Raw genomic sequence first — 17,279 nt, 5'->3', positions numbered from 1 at the left:
CCCTGATCAGGTGAGAGTTCAATTTCCGGTTGACTTTTAAATGCCATATGGTCATTATCTAAACCCTTTTCACTTTCCTTGAATCCCTGCCCCATACCACTGGCTGGGTTACTGTTTTGCTTTTCTTATTTCCCCTTGTTTAATTGCTTATCTCTTCTTACCCCCAGATAAAGAAAATTATTGTCACTGTTAAAAATGGAAGGAAAATGCAATAACTCCATTGGTGGGAACTTATAAGCTAACCAACCCCAATCACAAACAGTCCCTTTCTAATCATAGTTTGTGGTGGAATGAAAGATGCAATTGTCTGGAAGGGATGAATATGGGATCCATGCTGGCTCAGGGGTCAGAGGTCATTGCATGCAAAGGTCCCTTTCTCTCTGGCACGGCTCCCTTTGTATAGCATAGTTTGGCAGCTATCTCCTTGCACTTCGGCTACCTGCCAGTGCAGCTGGTACTGTGTCTGGTGCAGACAACAAAGCGTCACTCAGCAACCAGCAGCTCTGCATGGGGCCGCTTTTCTCAGATGACAAAGAAAGATGGGCTATACATTCTACCATCGCTGCCCATTAAAAGGACTCTTAAATTGCATTGCTACAAGTTATTGTTAATTATGTAGTAGTCACTGGAGCTGTAGGAGCTTTCCGGGGAGGACAGTGCTGCTATATGCCGGGAGAGGCAAGTGGGGGAGGGTGAGATGTTGAGAGAAGGGGTCGGGTATGAAGCAGGGACTGGTGGTGGAGGGGAAGCTCATCTGCAACGTAAATCCCAAGTGGCATGAATAGGGTGAACCCTTGCTTCTGAGGATGGGCTCTGAAGGTTGGTAATGTGACTGAGGAAGAAGGAATCAGTCGGCTGAAAGAATCTGATATTTGCAGTTTGGAAATTGTCCTGCCCACCCTCCATTCAAAAAGCAGCGCCAGAGGTTTCCAGCATTTTCATTTTTTTAAGAATAATTTTAAGCAATTTATCACTTGGCTGTAATGCATTCGCTCTGGGCTGAAATCAATAAGTCCTGCAATGTGGAGATAAGGACTGTTTGAAGGTTGAGGAAAGAGGACCAGAGGTTGCCTATTGTCAAATAGCCAGAAAATTAAAATTAAGGAGATGTGTTTACCCCATGCGGCCAGCTGGGGTAGGAATACAGCTCAATGGGTGTTACTCAAGTGTTTCAAAGGGAGCACTCTTTGAGATGTTTTTACTGCAAGGGTCCAGGTCCATCTACTGACATTAGAAAAAAAAAATTAGTATATCCACGTGCCCCCACAACAGGGGAAGCCTCTGCACTACTTCTGTCCAATTCCCTTGTGCTGTTTTGAGTCGCTATTTGTTTTCTCCTTCACTGTCCCTCTAATGACTCCTAAGGCAGTGACTCAGGTTTTCAGGTCTGGTAATTCATTTGCGTGTCCCTCAACAAAGAATAAAAACACACACGGTTTCCAAAAAAGGGGTTGGTTGTGGGGCTTTATCAGTCTTCTTTGGCTGATTTTGAGGTTTTTTTGGCCATTGAAAGGAGATGACGCTGCTCGCGAAATGTCTGGCAAGTTTTTCGTGATATGTACCAAACTCCAGCAGGGAGAGGATCCCAATTCGGTGTTATTTCATCGCAAAGACACAGCAGCGCTACGTTTTGCTCCTCCCCATCCCCCATGCTCCCCCCCCCATGCTGCACCCCCTCCGTCCCACACCCCAACCCCTCCTGCCAATCCTCTCCAGATTAAAAGAAAATCCAAGGGGACAGGGTCCAAGGGGGGCAGATGAAAGTCCACAGTCTTTAGTTTCTATCTTTCCTTCCCGTGTCTAATTTTCTGATTCTTGGTTGCTCTGATCTCAACTATTTGCAATAGTTATATATAATTTAACATTATACAAAAGTATTGTCATATCAAACATAGTGAAATGGATTCCAAAAACACCATCTGGTATTTGGGGATGCACTGTGAGTTGGGAACGTGAGAAGAGATATTCTTTGCCACTTTGCTTGGGACCCAGCCATTAGCAGTGTAATTGCCAAGAAAAGGTGACAGGCTCCAGGCTTAAAACAAGTGGGTTCCTCCCCCTGTGCCTATTAACTCTTGTGAGTCCTAAACCACATTTAAAAAGACTCTGAGGACAGAGCAATTTAGAACAAAAAGGTGGTGGGGGGAGAGAAGGAAACGAAAGAAAAAGGGTTGCGGAATGTAATGAAAAATAGCAAAAAATAAATAAATAAATAAATATATATATATATATATATATATATATATATATATATATATATATATATATCTCCACCATGCCACTGTTGTGGTTTGATTAAGAAAAACAGAATAAGAGGAAATAAAGTGAGTCAGAGACAGGAGGGGGAAGACAAGGGATCAGGTTAATTGTGCTTTAAAGTTATGGGGGTTTTCAGTGGATTTGCATGATGAGAGTTTTAGTCCAAAGCCTGTTTCAAAATCCTCATTAGTTTCCTCTAATCCACCTAAAATTATGAAGGCCTAGATCGTGAAGGTCAACTGGGACGCTCGAACCTACTTAATTTCACAGAGGTTGTAACCATTTCTCTATACAGAAAGAGGGTTAATAACTTCGAATTGTCTTCTGAATCTGCAGGTTGGGGACCGCAGTATGGGAGAAACAAAGAGATGTGGACTACATTCTTTTATAGAACTGTTCCTTGCATAACCATTTTGAGATGAGAACAGTTGGGGTGTGTTTTTGTTGTTGTTTTTTGGTTTTGGGTTTTTCTTCTTCTTTTTTTTTTTTTTTTTAATGTAAAAGTAAAATAAATAAATAAATAAATGAGAACCCCCTCCTCTGTATCAAGGAAAGGGAGTCATCCTACTGGCCAAAATCTGAGACAGGACTTCTTAGCAGGAGATAAAAATAAGGAAACAGCCGGAGGAGAAAAAAAAAAAAAAAATAGAGCAAAGCCGTCACAGCTCTGTTCGATCTGGCATTCACAACCAGGGTCCGTGTCTGTTTCAAACTACAAAAATAGTTTACGAGGGTCACAGTCTTTTTTTTTTTTTTTCCTTCCACTCAGCGTGTCAGAAGTTGGGATGTGCGACCCAGAACTGCCATTCCATTACACGGAATAAAATGATATCTGGTGGGAGGATCGCGCCTGCCAAAGAAGACACCGTGAAAGCGAACCCTCTCAGTCTAGCTCCTGTTTTTAAATATTTATATCTCTGGCAGACTTTTTTGGGGTAGAGGAAACTGAAAGCTCTTTTGCTATCTGTCATTTCACCCAGGCAGGGGAGAATCACGACTTGATTTTCCTCGAGTTTGGCACTGGGAGCAGGCAATGGCGTTTCTTTGGGGGGCGGTGAATTTTTCTTTGTGGAAAAATGGCCTGGACCAAGGATTTTTTTTTTCACAAGAGCCAACAGCCTCTTTCCTTACCGGCTTGGGGCAGGGCCAAGTTCCCATTAGCACTGCTGTTACACCTCGGGTCTGCCTTGCAGCCTGCCCAGGCCGGCTGTGGTTGGCCTGTTAGGAAACCTGCCTGGGGAAACTGCCACCAACCTGGGGTGCTGGGAAGTGGATAGTGCTAGAAGCTGGGCTATCAGGCTTGCCAGCGGGCCTCCAGCACAAATTCTTTTGGTGATCCTCGGTTTTCTTCTTCCCACCCCAACCCGGATTTCCTTACCAAAGTCAACTGACAGCTGCTGCCTCTTCAGCCTCACCACTTCAACCTCACCTGTGCCCGCTTCTTAGTTCAGGGCCCAGAACCCTGCATGAACCTTCTAACACTGTGGGGACACACCTAGCAGTGGTTGAGAGCTTGGGTTTTAGAATTAGATAGTCCTGCATTCTTCAGTCTTAGACTCCTAGTTCGGTGACCCAGGGTGAGTTATGCAGCCTCTACAACAAAATAACAAAATAGAACAGCCGTTCATTATTTTTTTTTCTTTTATTTATTTGGTACTGGAGATGGAGTCCAGGGGCCCTTTACCACTGAGCTACATCTTCAGCCCTTTTTATTTATTTGTTTATTTATTTTTGAGACAAGGTCTCGCTACGTTGCTGAGGCTGGCCTTAAACTTGCGTCCTCCTGCCTCAGCCTCCTGAGTCCCTGGGATAACAGGCATGGAAACCCAGAGGAGAGTAGCTCATTTCTAACAGAAATGTGGTGTAGTCTAAGTGAGATGGTTTGTAAAGAGTCTAAGACTACTCATCTTGTAATCACTCAGTATACTAGGGTTATTGTTATCACAATCAACAAATGCATATGGTTGCATCCAAAAGGCTTTTAAAGCATCCTTTTCTGTACCAAGTACTGAACTAAGAGCTAAGGAAGCAGAGATCTGACACAGAACTGGCCCTCAGGGAGTTCTCCATTGGCAGATACTGATTCAACAACCACAAAATAGCTGCAACGTTCTTCCTCCGCTCACATGCCTTTTAATTTCCAATTTTTATAAGATTTTCTACAGCATCATTTGGCAATCATAGTAACAACAACAATTGTAAAGGAATGACAGTTTATTCAACCTTTCCATGAGCTAGGCCCTGTAATAATGCCTTCACAACTATTATCTCATTTTATTCTTCAAGTATGCTTTTAAGCATGATTACAAAACTAATCTGGAAAGGCTGTTGGAGATGCTAAGTAGCCTGCACAGGAATACGCAGCTAGGAGTATGTCCGAATCATTGAAAGACAGGAATCCCTTCCTTTTGTTCTCTCGATCCAAGACTCTAGGATTTTACTCCAATTCTGACAGTAACTAAGAGTCACTATAAGCTATTTCAGAAGAGACAGAATGAGCTATAACATTACAAAAATTAGTCTTTCACCTAATTTTTTTTTCAAAACTGACTATGTGGTTTGGATGCTCTGATAGACATAAAATTCAACACAAATTCTTCCTTCAATGAGAAAATCTACAAGAATAAAGAAAGCCTGTTTATAAGTAGCCACGGCGGGAAGTGGGGGGGAGTAACATATCACATTAGGGAGTATCAGGAGATGGTATTTCTGACCTCCATTCCCCCCCACCCCTGCCCCACTAGAACGGTGCCAGAAGAGACCATCAGGAAGGGCTTGAAGTGCAAATGATAATGAGTGTGCAGAAATGATGAGGTGGAGAGAAACATATGAGCAGAGGCTTACAGGTAGGAGTGGGTCAGGTGTGTGCTGATCAGAGTTCAAAGTTCTTGCAACAGACCCAAAAAAAGCTAATGAGCACACAAACTTGGAGATCGGAAGGACTGAAAGAAGACGGATGTTAGAGGCAGTGGTACCTTGCCAAATTTTATGCACAAATTTGTTGCTTAATAAATATTCCTTGATGAGGACAACATATGCTGTTACTTAATAAATATTACTGATGAGGAAGGCATGTGCTGAGCTGATGAAAAAAAAAATTACCCAATGCTCAGTCTTTTTATGGGCTCCCAAGGAATCCAACACTTATTAAGCAAATACCCTGCACCTCTGCACTAGACTCGGCACTGAAAATACAAAAATGAGCAAGACATAGTCTGTTCTGTCAATCTAAAAAACAAGCAATTAGAGATTCTCCAAAGAATAACGATATTTATTTTGGATCAGCAGAGCATTACAGCACGAATACACACATCAGAGTAAACTATGGGTATATTTAAAGAGGTTGGGGCCAGGGGAAGTTTTTAAAGGCCAAAATAAGGAGGATTACATCAGCTATTTTGAAACAATAATCCTCAGCCACAATGATTAATTACAATAGTGGCGTCAATCGAGGTTGAACAGACAGTTGCTGGGCAGATGTCCTTGTAGAAGTACTTTTTATATAAGGTTGCGGTGGCCTCACTGCAAGCTTGTGGTTTGGCAGTCTTTTGTGATAGTTACTATCAGGCAATCATGTGTGAGAACCTTTCCTTCATAATCTCCTGGCTTAATTTACTTTTTGTGTGTGAGGGTTGACATAAGCGACTCCATTTTGATTCTGTCTACTTTCACATTTCTTTCACAGTTCCTTTGAGAAGTTCACAATCCAGGGGCAGAGGCAATCATGTGAAGTAATAATTGTAAAATAGAGTAGTAGGACAGTTCAAAATTATGATTCAAAGGGCCCGTGAGCCTAGGCAGTGAAGTTCATAACACTGAGAGAAAACGGCACAGAAAGCTCCAGGTTAGAGTTGAGGACTGAAATTCATACTCCTCCCTTACGTCAAAGCCCTTCGTGAATCTACAAAGCTCTGTGAAAATGTTACTTGTCACTTCCCTGTTATTTTTCACAGCCACAACTTTAAGGCTGTCAGCCCAAAGGGGAAACAAGGGCTTTATTTTTTAGAGTGGGATGAACATTTTAAATAGGATCTGATCCGCTTGTTTTCAGATATTGTGGGATAATATGTGTGCTCCTAATTTATTGATAATTTTTAAAAGAAATTTCTTAATATTTATTTAGTTGTAGATAAACACACAGTATCTTTATTTATTTTTATGTGGTGCTGAGGATTGAACCCAGGGCCTCACATATGCAAGGCAAGCGCTTTACCACTGAGCATTTTTTTTTTTTTTTAGAATTTTAAATTGATAATGTTTAGTTTTTCAAGTTCAACCATAAAGAGAAATTAGTTCATTTTGATTAACTCCAGCACTGGGTGTTGGAATTGTGGATAATATTTGCCAACAGGTCAGCCTCAGTATTGTCTTTATTTCAGCACTTTGTTTTGAATGCCCTGCCTCATGCAAATTGATTGCACTGATAAGTAGTGAAAGTGGTAACATCTGTAGGCTTTTTGTTTGTTTGTTTTTTGTTAACAGCTTGACTTATAATCTCAAGATACTCTTAATTTATTGGGGCCAGAAGCTCAGAGGCAAGGGAGTAAGACATTTCCATTTCAAAGTTGAACCTGTAATGATACTTATGATGGCTCTACTTCTTGTTATATATTATACTCGGACATTAGGAGCCCCAAACTTGCACTAATTTGTCTATAGGAACAATTTGTGGGGATCAGACTTCATGAGTTGCAGGAAAATGAATTCGATTATTAAAGTGTCACAGAAGAACTGGTCAAGCAACCTATGGGCTATTTGCCTGATGTTTACTGGGGTATCTGTAACTCACTCATAAAATTTTAGGTTAAATGTTGGAATTCTAGAATGACCACACTGCAGGACTACAATCTTCCTAATCAATGACATATTGCAGGAACTTAGAAGATATATGCAGACATATTGTTATTTTTTTAACATCAAAGGGATTTTATGGGGCATAGGATTGTTGGCCCTTTCTTCTTTTCTCTATTAAAAATATGATGAAAATTATTTTTAATTAAAAGTATTGACAGAGATTGTTGAAGTTATTTTCTGAGCTCATACAAAATTTATTAGCTTAACCGTTTGAACAATTAATTATGTTGATGGTCTCTAATATAAACATTATATATATGTATACTGTACATATATATGTGTATATTATATATATATATATATATGTTATGTATACACATATATCTACACACACATAAACTTAAGAATATTCTATAAGGGAAATGTGAAAATCAGACATAAGAAACCCAAAGCTTACACTAACATTAAAATATGGATTTTTATTTCAATTTACAAAACAGTTAAAATATGTTATAAAGTGAAATTCACATCTACATCTTCTACAACAACAACAACAAAAAAAAGCACTGATCTACTCCTAGACTTTTGAAATTGATCATGTTTAAGCTTCTTTTAAGTGGTCCACAAACACTTTTTATTAATGAAATATTTCTTGAAATGTGTGTTAAATATTGGTTTTCCCATTTGCTGTCATGATCCACATTTTATCTTACTACTAAATGGTTTCTAAAACTAAAAAAAAAAAAAAAGGGAATTGACTTAAAGTAAAATATTAACACAGGTGAATATTGAAAAAAAAAAAAAAAAAAACTATGGATAATAGATGCAAGACAGAAGTTCAGCAAACTTTTTAACACATTGCGCTTGTCAATCCCAGCGAGAAACTGGATAGCCCAAAAGTATTATTTGATGGTGAGTGAAGCCTTGCCTGCATAGACCCTCATTCCCAGGCCAGGGATGCTCTTTTTCTCATGCTGTAAAGGCAAGACAACCCTGTCTGCTCCAAGCTCTAATGGCCTTGTCACCTACCACCTGTGGCAAGCCAAAAAAGACTGAGTCTTTATTGACAGTTGGAGATAAGTCAAGGCCAAATATCTGTAAGTACAACTTTTTAGGACTTTCTGGAGCATCTTTGGATGCTTTTAATGGCTAAGTATGGAAAACATGATATAGAGGCTTAACATGTACTATAAAAGCCTACTTCAGCTCTCCCTACAAAGACGACACTTGGTGTTAAGGCCACCCACAGACCTCTTGTGGTGAAGCTCAAGATTGTCAAAAAGAGGACCAAAAAGTTCGTCCAGCACCCATCAGTCTGATATGTCAAATCTCAGCATATCTAGCCGAAACTCAGAGCTATTGGCAATAGGGTGCAGACAGGATTCCAGGGCCAGATCTTGATGCCCAACATTGGTTATGGGAGCAACAAGAAAAGGAAACATATGCTGCCCAGTGGCTTCCGGAAGTTTCTGGCCTACAACATCAAGGAGCTGGAACTCCTGTTGTTGTGTAACAAATCTTACTGTGCTCATATTGCTTATGATCTTCCCTACAATAACTGCCAAGCCATCATTGAAAGAGCAGCTCAGCTGGCCCGTCAGTCACCAATCCCAATGTCAGGCTGCTCAGCAAAGAATCATTTTCTTTGTAGAAGAAATTCTACAAATTCTCATCGTAGAAGGCCCATGTTCACATTTCATTTGTGTTCAAATAAAACCATAGAAATTGTCAAAAAGGCAGAGGAGGCCATATTGACTTTTATTTATTAATTCAACTATAGCATTGTCGTGGCTTGACCCAGCAACTCAACCAGTTCCTACATTCTGCCTTCCTTGGAATCTTAAAGCAAGAGACTTCCTGCATTACTTCCCTATTGATCTCCAGCAAAAAGTTTTAGCATTTCCAGCAGAAAACCTAAGAGTTTTTCAGTTTGGGTCCATGTAGTTCCTATGTTGCATTCTTTTTTTTTTTTTTTTTTTTTTTTTTTGAGAGAGAGAAAGAGAGAGAGAGAATTTCAATATTTATTTTTTAGTTATCGGCGGACACAATATCTTTGTTTGTACATGGTGCTGAGAATCGAACCCGGGCCGCACGCATGCCAGGCGAGCGCACTACCACTTGAGCCACATCCCCAGCCCCCTAAGTTGCATTCTTAAACCAAAACTGTGACCACAGGATGGAAGACACTTCTTGAAGTCATCCACTCATGTGTTCCATATGTGATCTAGAACCACTGAGGCTCCAAAAGGCAAGCAGAGGCTGTTGGGATCAGAGATCCGTGGGAATGAAGACTGATGTGAAGAGAGGGCAGTAATGCCACTGTAATGGAAAGTCTTTGGATTTCATTTGGAAAAGATTTTAAATGCTTTCAAAGATATGTCATGATCTTCAGTGATATTTATGAAATAGTCATATGCTAGGTGTAAAAGTGGTATACCTCCAGTTACCTCAAGTATGCAGGGCCAGTGTCCACAAGGATATCTGCATCAATTTCCTGCCTTCCAGGCTGGACCTATGCCTCACAGAAGGACTCGCTGATTGGTGGTTTCATAAAATGGGAAGCTTGTAGTACAAAGATAATCCTGTAGCTGGAAGCCAAAACAAGAAAGAAATTAAACCCTAGTTTTGCTATTTGGAGTTGAGGTAGGAAGTACAGGGAAGTTAAATGGCTCTAAGAGGCAACTGGGCTGTTTTCTAAGCAAGTCCTGGCTCCTCTTCTAGTCCTGCCCCTCCCCCACCGGCCCCACCTTTTATAGGTCTCCCAGATAAGTACACAGTGTAACTCCTGGCCATCTCTAAAAAAGAAATCTGCCACAAGGGCAAACTCTCCATTGTGCAAAGTTTTGACCTTGGAAGTGAGGATACATTTTCTTTTAATTTTTTTAGTTGCAGATGGAGACACAATACCTTTATTTTGTTTATTTATTTTTTATATGGTGCTGAGGATCGAACCCAGTGCCTCATACATGCTAGGCAAGCGCTCTATCACTGAACCAGAACCCCAGCCCAAGGATACATTTTAATAGCAATCAGGAAGGGGTACAGTTCCCATGCAGGTGAATTTCATCCAGTCCTCAGTAGACAGGATTAGGGAAATCACTGCATCTTTTCCTGACAATGTAAATCTTAAAGGATGCTTTCTTCTTTTGTAATCGGAAGATTAGGATATTTAACTAAAATGTATGAAACTGGAGGCAGTCACCCGAATTATTTTATCCACCCTCATATCAAACCCATAAGGTATATATTTTACCCCATTCCACAGTTAAATAAATAGAGGCTCAAAGAAATAGGAGCAACATTCCCAATCATGTGGACAACTTGCTGTCTCATGACCCCCAACCTCTGCCTTTTTTCTCAGAGTTCAGTCTCTGTCAAATGAGGCCCCGGGTTCCAGAAATGACTCCCAGGTCCCTGCAGCCTCCCGGGCCTCAGCATGCTTCTGTTGAGCCCTCCTCTTCCGTCTGTGAGGTCCAAATTCTGGGCAGATGTCTCTCACCATATGCTGGGGGTGATTTAACAAGGCCAAATGGGCAGCCCCGTGGTTAGAGGCACTCTCTGTTACATCTACAGCACAGTTGCTGCCGCCTGCCCGGCCTGTCCCAGCGCTAGCCCGCTCCTTCTTGGAGACAGCAGCCTGCAATTGCAGATGCCAAGCAGCCGAAGATATTTTTAAAGCTACAGCATCTGGCTCCTTGGCAGCCTCCACCCGCTGGTGGGCCGGGTGTTTCAGAGTTGCCTCTGGGCACTTCACATGGTTTGGCATCTGATCCATTGTCTAGGCTGCCTTTTAGAGCTAAGCTGTTTTTGTTGGGGGTGGGGTAGGGGGGTGCTCCTTGAAACCCACTTTTGATTATGACCTGGGTCTCCCCTTTCGGTGACATCAATATGTCTCTGGATCTTTTGTGGGTTTTTTTTTTTTTTTTTAAACTTCCCTTAAAAAAAAAAAAAAAAAAAGAGTGTTGAAAGAATGAATGAAAGAAAGAACATTTCCCCTCTGCCAGAGTGGGTTTGAATAGAAATTGCTCGGTAGCTGTGCAGCTGCCCAAATCTTGCCCACCCTGTCCACATTCTGACTAGCTCAGAATGCAGTTTTCTTGGCATCCAAACTTCCCTCCGGCTTGACTATTCCTCAAATGTCTCCCTGGGGAGGCGAGGGATTTCTTTTTTCTTCCCTTCTTTTCTTTTTCTTTCTTTCCTTTTTTTTTTCCTGTTTTCACAAAAGATTCTGAGCCTTCCTGTCTACATCCAAATAGCCATTTAAAAAAATTGAAGAAGAAAGAAAAAGACAATGACAATTAATTCCCCTTGGCAAACTGTATTAAGTTTTTTCTTTTTCTTAGAAAGGTGCAGTTTAGGGAACACTCGCTCACCAGCCCGGAAACTCAGGCTTGGGGACTTGGCCCTGTTTCAGAACACCAGTTTGAAGATGACTTCCAGCTAGGATTTCAGTTCTGGTGACAAGAAAATTATCTTAGTTGGGGCAACAGGCTCCTGTGCTGCAAGGCTGGGTGAGGCACCCATGCCTTGGCACAAACACAGGTTGGTCTTTTCTCTGGCCAACCTAGGCACTGGCTACCAGAGCATGCTAGAGGGCAGGAGTGATCCCCACACCTGCCGATCTGGCCAGAGGGTTGTATTTTTAAGTAACAAGCATCATTGGACATGGTTGTTTCCTTGTTTAGTTTAGTTATACTGAAACAAAACCCAAAACATTATTACTGTTACCCCCCTGTTCAGAACAAGGATCTGGAGCAGATGTGGATAACTGGAGACACTTATAGTCAGTGGGGAGACAATGGGGTTCTCACCAGAGGAGTAAGAAGGGAAATTGCTAACGCTGAACACTTACTCTAGGCACCTCTAAGCTTGTCATGCATACTAGCCCAGCTAATTCTCCCTACAGCCCTACAAATGGATATTACTATTCTCTCTTTGCTGATGAGGGCACCAAGAGGTGAAATAACTTACCCAAGGTCACCCAGCTAATATGTGATGGAACAAGAATTTAAACCCAAATGCTCTTGCCCCAGAACCTGCCTTCTTGACCAAAAAATAAAAACTGATATAAGTGAAAGTTGACTAATTAAAAGCATTTTCACTTTGGTTGAGAAGGTCCCTCTTTCTTCTAACTTCAAACTAACTCATAGGAAGGAGCTTGATACATAGGAAAGGTATTTGAGCAAAGACACCACCTAAGTACAGACGCTTCAGAATTTTGAGTGGCTGCAAAAAAATACTGTTAAAGCAGAAGCTACTTAAATGTCTGAATTCAATCAAAATAATTACTGAGCACCTTTTCCATGTCATTGTTTTGAGTGCTAAGAATAGAGTAATAAGGAAGGGGATAGGGTGTGGCAGGTAAGGGAAAGCTCTCGGTTTTAGGGTGGTCAGGTGAGTTGAGTCTGAAAAGATGGCATTTGGGTAGGATGCTGAGGGAGGTAAGTGATGAGCCATGTGAGCATCTGGGGAGAGGTTAGGGAACAGGAAGTGCAAAGGCCTGAGCTGAAGCACACCTGAGTACTTGAGGAATATCAGGGAAGCCTGAGATACTAAAACAATGAGCGGGGAAAGAGTTAGTAAGAGATGCAGTCATCGTGGCAAGGGAGGTGGGAGAGATTTTACCACGATCTGTTCATGTAAGTGTCATTTAATGAGACATTCCCAGCATGCTCAGATAAAGGAACAAAATACAAATGATGGCATTCTCTAAGAGCCAAGGACCTTACAAGCCCAGAGGTCATGACTTTGACCCCTTACCTTGACTTGCTTGGCTCTCCAAGCTTCAGGATTTGCTTTTGCAAAATAATACTAGGACTACAGGACTTGAGTCTTGAGTGGAAAGATAAATGGGGCAACTCCACAGAAATAGCAAGGGCTATGCTCCTAAGAAGGAAGCAGGAGGGTCCTTTAGCATTTAACAGCCAGAAGGATGGCTCCGTTGCCTGGTGTAGTACCCAGAATTTCACCGTTAAATGCCTAGCAGCCCCTCAGGTTCTGAAGATGCAAATGAAGATGACAAACTGTACCTATTTCAAAATTTCCTATATCAGAATATGCCTCATCCTCTGTCAACTCTGTCTCAGTTCTAAGGCCTCCTTTCCAGTACCTCGGAAACTCGCACTGTTGGAAATGCCCGGTGAGGATTATTACACTTGGCTTTGCAGAGTGGTCAGAGCTACTGAGCCCAAAATTCTCACAGCCAATGTTTTTAGGAAGGAACCAAGGTTCTTCCTCTATGCTTTATGGTTATTGCCTCCGGCAACAGTCCAACAAACCCAAGTTTCACTGGGTTTTGCTTTTATGCCAGGGTGATAAGTTTTGGTCTATCACTCAGCAGTTATGTGATCTCTCTGGGTTTTAGTTTTCTGATCCATATGATAAGAATCCTAACCCTTGCCTGTGAGGATCTTGTGATGTTAGACTTAAAGTCTATAAAGTCTCTGAAATTAAACAAAGAGGCTGAGAAGTCCCTGGGCCAGTAATGACTGTGTCCTCCTCTTCTATGAAACGAAGGTATTGGCTGGGTTGTTCATTCAGCTCCTTCTCTGGGGTAGTTGCTGCACTGATACCACAAGCCTCAACATTTGTTTCCTTGTTGGAAAAAAAACGTAAAGGATAGAAGTTTGGGGGACTTCAGGAGACGACTAAGTGTGCCGGCTTGGCCTCTCTCCAGCACTGGGACAAAGGTGAATTCCAAAACCTCTCTGGGGCCAGGTTGGACCTGATTTTTTCTTCCTAGCTTTTATTTATTGTTTCATTGCTATGATTCTAGCAAGTAATTCAAATTGGTCATAAATAACTGCATTACTTTATAAACTACAAGTCTACCCTTTTTCATTGTGGTGGCCACTGAATGATAGACAAATACTCACTGTTCTATTAAACTCTCCCTTTAATGTCCAAAAAGCCCCTCCCCTGAACTCTGCATGAGCTATGGAGCCCCAGAGCCCATCAAAGGAACACAAAGTATGCACATTATTAGTGTGACTTATCATTTATATAAAATGTCAGGTATGCAGAGTGTTCTCTGATGATCTTTTTTATAACTGCCTGATCTTAAGCACAGATATTTTATTTACAACTTTATTGGTAGAATAAATTTGTGCTTTGGTATAGATTTGTCACATCAGCTCTAACCAGTCATTCCAATGTTGTTCCTGGGGGGGGGGGGCGGAGGGGACATTTGTTTTTATTTACTTGTGTATTTGGTATCAAAAGCAACATTTTCCAAAATACATTACAAGGAGCAAAAGTTAAACTGGAGTTGGTCCAAAAAGGTATTTCATGGTGAAATAAGTGTAACAGTGAAATAGGTAACTTGTAAATAATAGAGTTTGAGTTTGAAGCATTTTCTAAAAATTATAAAACTGATCAGTTGAATTAGAAAGAAAGACCTCATAGAGGGTAATCCTGAAAGCAGTTATGGGTGTTTCATCTCCCATGATTTCTATAAATCTGCCTGGTGGGAATAGTAATCATTCCTTGACCCTGGACAAAATTTCAGGCAAACCTATGATTTTCTGACCTATCACAGGTAATTACTCAACTTAGACACTGGAATTTATCAATGGATATTTCAATCTCTGGCTGCTGCAGGCAGGGGACCTGTCTTGGCACTTGGGGTGTCTGGCTTTATGTACCTGGCTTTCCCTGGGCTTGCACATACTAATTTCTGGCCCCTCAGTGGTTGGGGCTCACCATGTATTTCCTCACCATGTACTTTCTTGATGGCTTTGAGACCTCTGGGTCTGGAAGGAATTGAGAACTGCCTTTTTATGGGGACTCAGAGGGGTTCCCTGCTGAGGTCCTCTAGCACCTCTCCCTTGATTTCATGCCCCACCCTCAATTGGCTGCTTCTGACCCCCTTCAGCCATAGTGACTAATATGTACCACTGTATGTCCTGGCTTTGGGGACTTCTCCATAGCAGGCCCTTTGGAGCAGAGGCCCTTTTGTAAAGAACCTGCCTGCAGGAGAAGATGGAAAACAGAGGGAGTTACCGAAGGGAGTTTAGTGATGAACTGGCTAAAGAGGAGTGGACAGGGAATAGCAGACCAACAAGAGAATGGCCTGAACCTGACCAGAGCAGAGAATTGTCACCACCCTAAGCCTGAAGGGACAGGCAAAGAGAAACCTATAGCGAGTGATGACCCCACAGAAGCCGAAGCCTCAGGCAGTACTACACCCTACCAACCCACAAACCCATCAGGAGGCACCATGATGGGAGACCCCACATTCTCCAGTCTCCCATGGGGCTCCTACTGAGTAGACCCAAGAGAAGTCAAGGGCAGGAGAGACCCATCAAGAAGGCTTACAGAGCTCAGCCTCCCAGGGCATACCAGAGTGCAAAAGGGTGGGGCCTGGGAGGAGAGGGGCTAACATGTGTCCTTGTGGCCTCAAGCAGAAATTCTTTAGAAGCCTTCTGGCTTTGTGGACCAGCCCCCACCTGCTTCTTCACCTTCTTCAACAGCGTTCTCTGCCCACTCCAACTGTTCTGAAATCTCTCCTTTGCTCCAAGCGCATGCTCCATCCCTCACCTGGAATGTTCTCCACTCTTCTCCTAGTGAAATATTTTTCATTCTTTGTGACTCATTTTTAGCATCACTTAATCAAGGAATCTTCTGTTTGTTTAAAAAAAAAACTATACTTCATTTACACATTGATTTCCACACTACAATTCATTAATTATTTTCAATGATAGTTATTTCTGTCTTCTCTGTCTACAAGCTCCTTGAGGACAGGAGCATTGTCCCATTTGTCCACTCCTTCCTACCAGAAGCTCAAGAAGAGTGTGCCCAGTGATCAGCTGCCCCTTTTGGGACCTCAGTTTCTTCAGTTAGAAAATGAGGGACTTAAAGCTGACAACATGAAAGGTCCCTTTGAGCTCTCAAATTCCTGAAATGTAAATGCTAGTCCCACAGGTGAGACCCTCTTGACTTCTCAGTCCAGAAACTTCTTCCAAGTTTATACATTAGCCACAGAATACAGTAGGGGGAGAAGGCTAGGAAATCTCAGATTACTTGTGCGAGGCGAAAAATAGCATTACAGGGGACGTATACGGTTTCGCAAGGAAATGAGCAATCTCTTCTTTGATGGAATACGTGAAAGCTAAACTGGAAGGAATAATTAGATTAAATGGTGATGTAAACTGGAAAGGAAGCATTACTTCCTGCACTGCACCAAATGTCTTACAGGTGTCAGGGTGACCCACCAGCTCGGTAATTAGGCTGCTTTTACTGTCTCCACTTAACTATGTGCAAGTGATTGAAAACGGGAGTCTCATTGGGACCCCTAGTACCAGAACATTTTGTTGAAATGAGCTTTGTTCTCACTCAGAGTAAAATTTTTTAAATAGGACTCGGGGTAAGTAGAGGTTGATAGCTTCTTTTTTGCCCCATATGACCCAGGATTCTGGAGAATTTTGTGACCCCAATGAATGCATACCTGGAAAGTACCCCAGGATGTGAAGCTGGAGAGCAGAGCTCTGATTTGAGATTGAGCAAAGTTTTTGTCCAAGACCTGGTTCTCACCCTGGTCCAGTGCACAATCTTGCAAAAGCCAAACCTGAGATAGTTGAGGTGCAAAGAGCACCTCATGACATTCTGACACACAGAGGTGACTGATAGACAGTGGAGCCATTGTTAAATAATAATTCAAAAATTCAGCTGGGAACTCACCAAACTTGCATTCGAGCCTAGGCACTTACAGTCTGGATGACCTTAGGCAAGTACTTGTCCTCTCTGAGCCTCAGTTGCCTTACGTGGAAACTTGAGTATACTAATACCCACATCACAGACCCACCTGAGCAGAGAGCTAGTAGGTTCTCTATAACATGGGAAGAATTACAAAATAGAACAGATGGAAAGGTTGGCATGATCATATTTAAAAACCCAGTCATTTATTTTGCAATTATAGATTGAATGCCTACTATGTGCCAGGCTCATATTATACAGCAGTCGGCAAGGTAGACATGGTTCCTGTTCTCATGAACTTTACAGTATAGGTGAGGCAGGGAAGCAGCAGATTTCAAACAAATGGACAATTTCATGAAAGTAAATGCATAGTCCTACAAATGCAATTAGCAGTGTTGTTATTTATATGGCAAAGCTCAAGGAAAGCTGCTTTAAGGAAGTGACATCTAAGCTAAGACTCAGAGAGTAAGTTGACATTATCCAGGTGACTGGAAGTATGAGCCAGAGATTGTTCAGCTTGTGAGAACAGCATG

General features: G+C 41.9%; 1 pseudogene; it reads left to right on the top strand.

Annotated features, from left to right (window-relative positions):
* LOC143404457 (large ribosomal subunit protein eL32 pseudogene) overlaps positions 1 to 8,704 on the top strand; it is a 35,359-nt pseudogene extending 26,655 nt beyond the window's left edge.
* The last annotated feature ends 8,575 nt before the right edge of the window (positions 8,705 to 17,279 follow it).

The sequence above is a fragment of the Callospermophilus lateralis genome, chromosome 7 (genome assembly GCF_048772815.1).
Source record: "Callospermophilus lateralis isolate mCalLat2 chromosome 7, mCalLat2.hap1, whole genome shotgun sequence".
In the NCBI taxonomy this organism is placed as follows: Eukaryota; Metazoa; Chordata; class Mammalia; order Rodentia; family Sciuridae; genus Callospermophilus; species Callospermophilus lateralis.
This window is presented reverse-complemented; position numbering and strand designations above follow the sequence as displayed.